Genomic DNA, 8,042 nt, shown 5'->3' with positions numbered 1-8,042 from the left:
AGTCACGAACCGAAACGAAACCCGAACTCGGATTGAGCCACGGGGGGGCCTGGTACCGAAACATTTAACTAGCAAAGCTAGGTGGCGGAACTGGAGAAGTTCTGCCACTTACTCCGCGAGGAAGCCGCGGCACAGAGTGGCGGAACCCCAAGGGGTCCGCCACTCTGAGCCGTAGCTCACACAGACCTGACCAGCAGAGCTAGCCTAGCTCCGTGGCTAGCTCCGTCAGGTTATTTCCCTGACTGAGGCAGTAACCTCTCAGCTTCGAACCAGCAATCCTTTTTGTACGTTTTCCACCATTTTCAGACCTTAAATCATTTCCACACTTCACATAACATCATTATAGCAATAACACATCATTAATACATTAACAAGGCATCATACCCTCATCATACAAGCATCAAACACCACACATTTCATCATGTTCAAGCAACAAACATCAAAATTAAACCATATAGCAATATTCACTGCTAGAAATTATGAAATTTCCGACCACCTGAAAGTGATCTTAAATCAAGTCGAAAGCTTTGTTCCGACCACTTTTGGTATCCGGAAAAACCTTTGTTGCTATTTCCGACCACTTTTTGGTATCAACTTGATTTAAGATCACTTTCAGGTGGTCGGAAATTTCATAATTTCCAGTAGTGATTCACAGATTTTTACACTACTACAGAATATAGCTTTAACCTTGGCTAAATGACCCCATTTAACCTCGGCTATCCTACGACGTCGACTAAATCGACGTTGTAAGAAAATAAACGACGTCGTATGTTTTTAATTTTTTTTTTTAAATGATACGACGTCGGCTAATTGGCTATTAGCCGACGTCGTATAATTATATTAAATAATATATATACATACGGCGTCGGCTCCGCCAAATAGCCGACGCCGTATGTATTTAATTTTTTTTTTTAAATGATACGACGTCGGCTAATTGGCAATTAGCCGACGTCGTATCTAATATACGGCGTCGGCTATGACCAATAGCCGACGCCGTATGTATTTAATTATTTTTTAATTATAAATATATATACGACGTCGGCTATGACCAATAGCCGACGTCGTATCTATTTTTTTTTTTTTTTATACAGAAAATGTTTTATGCTCTAGCCCAACCTGCGCTGTGCAATCAGAACCTGTGCAGCTAGTTACATTCAGCATCAACATCAACTAATTCAAACTACATACTAAATATGAAACTAATTAACATAACACAATGCAACAAAACTACATACTAAAACTAAAATTAATATAAATAACACAATGCAACAAAACTACTAATTAACATCAAACCAATAAACACAAAGTAGTTTTAAACATAAACTAGTATCAAATTAACAACGTTTTATTAACCCATTCATCAATAAGAAACTTAGACCATTTGTTTCTAACGTCATCAATCTCTTGTTTGTTGTAGGGCAATCGTCCTTGTCTTTCCAAAATCTACAAAGTTAAAAAAAAAATAAAAAAAAAAATAACTAAATATTTTAAACAACATTTGAAAAAGAAATATGTATTATTAGATTACTTGCCTTATCCATTCCTTTGCTTAGGTTGTTGTAAACAATTTCCCACATGAATTTCATCACATAATAACCACATTCGGTGCTTCCTTTTTGTATAGCACACTACATTTGAATTACAATAAAATTATTTTAAAATAGAAACAGAAACAATAAGTTTGCATGTTTTACAAAGTGAAAGAAGTACTTACCAAACATGTAGTCCATTTCGATGCAGTCATACACCATGCTTGTTTCTTTCCACTCATCATGCTTGTTGCAGTCATACACCTATTCATATAAGACATAAAATATATATAAATATTTGACATCACTTGTTTAATAATAACTATTAATTCATTATATAAATTTACATACGTTTCCATTATATGTTTAATGTCTTCACGCGGCCCATGACCAAGTGAATCAAACAAAAAAATTACATTTAATCTAGGACAAATCGCCATCAGCATCCAATGCTCACTACAAATAAGTAATTTATTAGTTATACGTAAATAAGTAAATATAATATAATATAAAAATATATTATATGTAAGAACTTTAATTTAAAACGTAATTAAAACTTACTTGAGAACTTATGGGGCTAAATACACATTTTTCTTCCCATACTGCATGGTGGCATTTATATATGATTTCCTTTCTTCTATATTATTCATTTTTGGTTGAATCCAATATGGACCTAGGAAACCATAAGTGTCTTTTGATGCCAACTCAAAATTGATGTAAATACCCCTATTCACAAATAGAACCAATTATACATAAATAATCAAGAATGTAAATATAAAACTATTATGCATAAACAATCATAAAGAACTTATTATTACCTTATAAAGAACTGAACTAGAGAAACATCGATGGTGTCCATACTTAAGAAACGCATTATCTCCACACTTTCAAGGTGCAAGTCATACTCAATCTTGCCCATAATACCACGAGCCACATGGATCACAAGATTCTGTTCGAAACGGCGAGCTATTGTAAAATCCTTTTTGCACTCAGCAATCAAAGAATCTAGAGCAATACTATTGTCCATGGTATTGTCTTTTAACTGTGAATTATAATACAAGTAAGAATTATAGTTTTAAAAAGTAAATTATTTAATATTTTAAAATAGAAATATTATCAGTATACATACCGCATTAGCTTCAGTACATAACTCTACCAGCTTCTTTGGCCAAACGATAAAGTGTTGGCTTGCATCACTTACAAGCTTAACCTCACCGGTAGGGAATGGTACATGTGCAGTTGGATCACCAACATCAGTTATACTCACTTTCACATTGTTTACATCCAGTACAACCCCATGAACTTGTCTACCACTGTAAGCTGTCCCATATGCCACTGGACGTCTAATTGGATCTTCTAAAAACAATTGACATCGTGCCCCTAACTACAATAATTTTTAATTAAAAATCATATAAAATTTTATTGATAAATAATAATAAGATAACTATAAACGAAAACTTACAGCCGATAAATTACTAAAAGGGTCTGGGGAACTAGCTTTGTCACTGGGAGGTGGTTGCACAGCATCCACACATACGGTTGTCACCTGCTTTGGCTGTAAAGGAGTCTGCATAGCACTAAATTGCAACATCATACTAGCTATTTTCGCCTCAAATTGCTCTGTTATACGTTGACCAAATTCCTCCCGTTCAGAAATATTTTCCTGCTTTTGTTTTTCTAACGCTTCTGCAACAGCAGCACCAACAGCAGCATCAACCAATTGTTGAACATCTTCAGGAGTCTTTTGGCGATGTTTTGCATGGCCAAAAACACTTTTGATGCCATGTCCTCTTCCCATGACTCTAACACGTCCACAATGCTCATCGGTACCCAACGCAACAGTCAATGAATCCTTTCTTCAATCCTCAACAAATTCTCCTTGAGAAATTTGCAACTCAAGAGCATCCTAACATATATAAAAATTATTCAATAATAATAATTACTATTACTGTAGTAAATGACAAGATATGTACTTACAATTTTTTCCGCCACCACTCTAGTTGAATCAGTGCGATAATTTCCTGACTTGTCCATTCTTGCTTTCTTCCATTTTTCGGCTCTACGTATGGGACTTGGAGGACTCATTGTATACGACGGATCTGCATCAGCACATGCTTGTTGTTCTTTCAACTTCTCGTCCATCATCATCTTCTCCAACCTTTTATAACCTCCTTGAGCTAAAAGATGTGGATGAATATTCTTAGCTTCTATGTCTTGATATTTTTTTCCTTGTTGCCTACATACATACCAAATATTAATCATATGATAAATTTCATATCCCTTGTTCAAAATATTGATAGAATAATAATGATACCTCATATGATTCACCCGTATGCGACTGATAAAACTCATTCCATGTCTCTTGTTCAATGAAGTCGTATGTTTGACAAGGGTTCTGACCTGCATAGCAACCGTATATATACTAGTAAGAAAACAAGATTATTTATTAGTAATAAATGTAATTATAAGTACAAGGGTTTTGACCTGCATAAATACCATATATATACTTGTTCACCAATTTTGTTTTAAAATCTTTCCACCTATCACCCACATAGCTTAACCAATGTCTCTTCATATCAATGGTGTCGGGAATATCAAAAGTACTCTACAAAACAAGATTATTTATTAGTAAGAAATGTAATTATATTAACTTTTTAAATAAATCTAAATCTATCTTACCAGGATTTCTTTCCAAATAGTAGCTTTAGTATCTCCTGGGACATCCGACCATTCTTTTATTGTTATAGGAGTATTGATTCGTGCCACTAATCCAACATAACTTTTAAATTCATTGCCAGCTTTCCCGTAGACAGGCTCGAATCCATCAAGCTCAACTTTTAGTTTCCCAAAAGCATTACGTTGCCTAATGATTTTTTGCATACGAGTGGCACCCCTCTTCTTTGTAGTTTGAGTACTACTTTGAGTATTATGAGTACCTTCTATAGTACCACGATCATCTGTGGAATCCATACGCCTGTTTAGAAAGAAAAATTATTAGAATATATATAGAAATATTAGAATAAGAAAATATAAAAACAAAATAAATACCTAATTAAAGCATTACATATATAATAAATCAATTCTCCCATATCCCTTCACGATGATCATCTCGTGATGCATGCACTTCATCTATATCATTATCAATAACGGGAGGCAATAAACTTGACGAAAATGGTGGTATTTCCTCAATATCAAAACTAACATCTTCATTCTCATCTACAACAATTTGTCTCTTTCCATGAAGAACAATGGACCATTTTTTGTCACAAGGATCACTAATATAAAAGACTTGTTTTGCTTGGGATGTCATTATAAACTGCTCATTTTTGTGTCCTTCCCGATTAAAATCTACAAGGGTAAATCCTATCTCATCAACTTTTACACCATGTTTATTATCTACCCATCTACATCGAAACAACGGGACCCTAAAAGAAACATAATCAACTTCCCATATTTCTTCAATCACACCATAATATGACAACTCTGCAAACACGGGATTTGGATCTTTCGAACTACTGAAATGCATTGAATTTGCAACCAAAGTAACTCCACTGTTTTGCATAGTGCTCTTTTCATCTTGAGCTTTTGTATAAAAAGAAAACCCATTAATGTCATATCCATTATGACATAAAACATCCAAACCAGGACCATGTGCTAACTATGAAACAGTTTCAGAAACATTATTCTCTTTAAGAACTTTATTTTTGAACCAACTAATAAAAGTTCGATTATGTTCGCCCACAATCCACATGTCTGTCCTTCTTGGATTTTGCTCCCTAATCAACGCCTTGTGTTCTTCTAAATACGGTTCGACTTCACTTGTATTATGCAAGATGTACAAGTGTGCCTGCTCAACATCTTCACGAGGCATAACATTCACTTTGACTCCTCGAGTACCCTTTCCAGTAATTCTTCCTTCATGCCGATTCTTAGAAACTCCAATAGACTCAACTCCTGCCAAATATTCAGTACAAAACTCAGTAACCTCCTCAGCAACATAGCTTTCAACAATAGATGATTCCGGCCTATATCGGTTCCTAACATAACCTTTTAATACTTTCATGTACCGTTCAAATGGGCACATCCACCTCAAATAAGCTGGACCGCAATGTTTGATCTCTCTAACCAAATGCACAAGTAAATGAACCATGATATCAAAAAATGAAGCTGGAAAGTGCATCTCTAGCTGACACAGTGTAACAATAATTTCATTTTGCAATTCATCTAATTTGTCTGGATCAATAACTTTTCCACAAATTGCATTGAAAAAGAAACAAAGTCTTATGATGGTGTATCTCAACTTTTTAGGCAATATGTCTCTAACAGCCACTGGCAATAGTTGTTGCATTAAGACATGACAATCATGAGACTTCAACCCCACCAACTTTAAATCTTGCATATTAACAAGTCTACTGATATTTGATGAATATCACTGTGGTACCTTTACTCCACGTAAACACTCACAAAAACTTATTTTCTCCTTTCTTGATAAAGTATGAGCAGCGGGAGGCAAATATGTTTTCTTACCCTCGGAACGTGGTGCTAATGTAGGTCGTATACACATTTCAACCAAATCCAATCTAGCATTGAGTCCATCTTTGGACTTACCTTTTATGTCTAAAAGAGTTCCAACCAGACTATCACATACATTTTTCTCCACATGCTACTATGTCTCACATCTAGTGTCTTCCAATATGGAAGATCAAAGAATATAGATTTCTTTTTCCACGGACTCTTCTCATTTGTAGATTTTGATCTCTTTCCTCTTTGAGATTTAAGCTTCTGAGTCTTACCAAAAGTAACTTGAAGGCATTCAACTCGTTCATATACTTGATTCCCAGTCAATGGTTGTGGAGCATCTGTATAGTCTTGCACCCCATTGAATGCCTTTTTTAATTTTTGATAAGGGTGAAATTTATCAAGAAATCTCCGATGCCCCATATATACCGTCTTTCTACCATGAACAAGTTGATGATAACATGTATTATCTTCACATATGGGGCATGCCTTATGACCTTTGACACTATATCCAGACAGATTTCCATACGCTGGAAAGTCATTGATTGTGCAAAAAAGCATTGCATGCAACTTAAAAGTCTCCTTTCGGTATGCGTCAAACACTAACACACCTTCATCCCATAATTGCTTCAAGTCATCAATTAAAGGCGCCAAATAAACATCTATATCATGACCTGGTTGTTTTGGCCCAGAAATCATCAAACATAATAATATGTATTTTCGTTTCATACACAACCAAGGGGGTAGATTATAAATTATCAACATAACTGGCCACGAGCTATGCTTGCTACTTAGATTCCCGTGGGGGTTAATACCATCAGTACAAAGTCCAAGTCTAAGATTTCTCGCCTCGTGACCAAATTCAGGAAATGCATTATCAAATGTTATCCATTGAGAAGAATCAGCCGGGTGTCGAAGCTTGCCATCAGAAATCCTTTGATCTGCATGCCATGTTAAGTTCTTCACATCACTTGGATTTGCAAACAGACGCTTAAATCTTGGAAGAATTGGGAGATACCACAAAACTTTAGCTGGTGGCCTTTTCAAACGTACTTTACCAGCAACATTCTCGCTTGTTTTATAACGAGATGCCCCACATATTGGACATGCATGCAAGTCTTTGTAATCATTCCTAAACAATATGCAATCGTTAGGGCAAGCATGTATCTTTGTATATCCCATACCCATTGGACACAAAATCTTTTTGGCATCATACGTACTATTGGGAAGTTCATTACCATCTGGAAGCATGTCCTTTACTATTTCAAGTAACGCAGTAAAGCTCTTGTCGCTCCACCCATTCCCAGCTTTCAAGTTGAATAATTTTAATATAGCAGATAATCGGGAATATTTACTACACCCCGGCCATAACGGTTGTTTTGAATCATTCAATAATTCATCTAACTCATTTGACCGATTGGTAAACTCTACTCCAACATCGCGAAACATTTCATCCAACCGATCTTCAGACTCATTACCTTCATTGTCAACATACACATTAGATGTCGTAGACACATCGCGTTCATCGTGCCAAATCCATTGTGTATAATATGGATTAATCCCATTAACGATTAGATCATCATATATGTCCTCTTCACCTAACTTTTTCTGATTACAACATTTCTTACAAGGACACAACCACCTGTTATTACTATTCGGAAGGTTACTCTTTGCAAAGTCTAAAAATTTTCTAACTCCATCTTCGTATTCCGTACTAAGTCGATTAGCTATCATCCAACTTTTATCCATCGCGTAAAAGCCAATCTAGATAATAATAAATCTAATTAAACATTTGTTAACACTATTTTAACAAATTTTGATAATAATAACTACTACAACAACTACAATAATTTTAGCATTTACAAAGTGCAAACAAGTAGCATTTAATGAACGCAAACAAGGAACATTTATTCATCACGTACAAGCCAATCTAAGTAAAATAATAATAACCATTTGTCAATTCTAGATGCTTTCTTATACATCCTAACTAACCAA

At 35.1% G+C, this 8,042-nt stretch overlaps 1 long non-coding RNA gene across 1 annotated transcript; it reads right to left on the bottom strand.

Annotated features, from left to right (window-relative positions):
- Positions 1-3,843: 3,843 nt before the first annotated feature.
- LOC109164082 lies at positions 3,844-4,226 on the bottom strand. The gene is made up of 3 exons (XR_002051379.1): positions 4,209-4,226; positions 4,026-4,134; positions 3,844-3,929 (listed from the first exon to the last, which is right to left on the bottom strand). It is a non-coding gene; the product is annotated as an uncharacterized LOC109164082 (long non-coding RNA).
- Positions 4,227-8,042: the final 3,816 nt, after the last annotated feature.

Source organism: Ipomoea nil, unplaced genomic scaffold, assembly GCF_001879475.1.
Source record: "Ipomoea nil cultivar Tokyo-kokei standard unplaced genomic scaffold, Asagao_1.1 scaffold3056, whole genome shotgun sequence".
Lineage (NCBI taxonomy): Eukaryota > Viridiplantae > Streptophyta > Magnoliopsida > Solanales > Convolvulaceae > Ipomoea > Ipomoea nil.
This window is presented reverse-complemented; position numbering and strand designations above follow the sequence as displayed.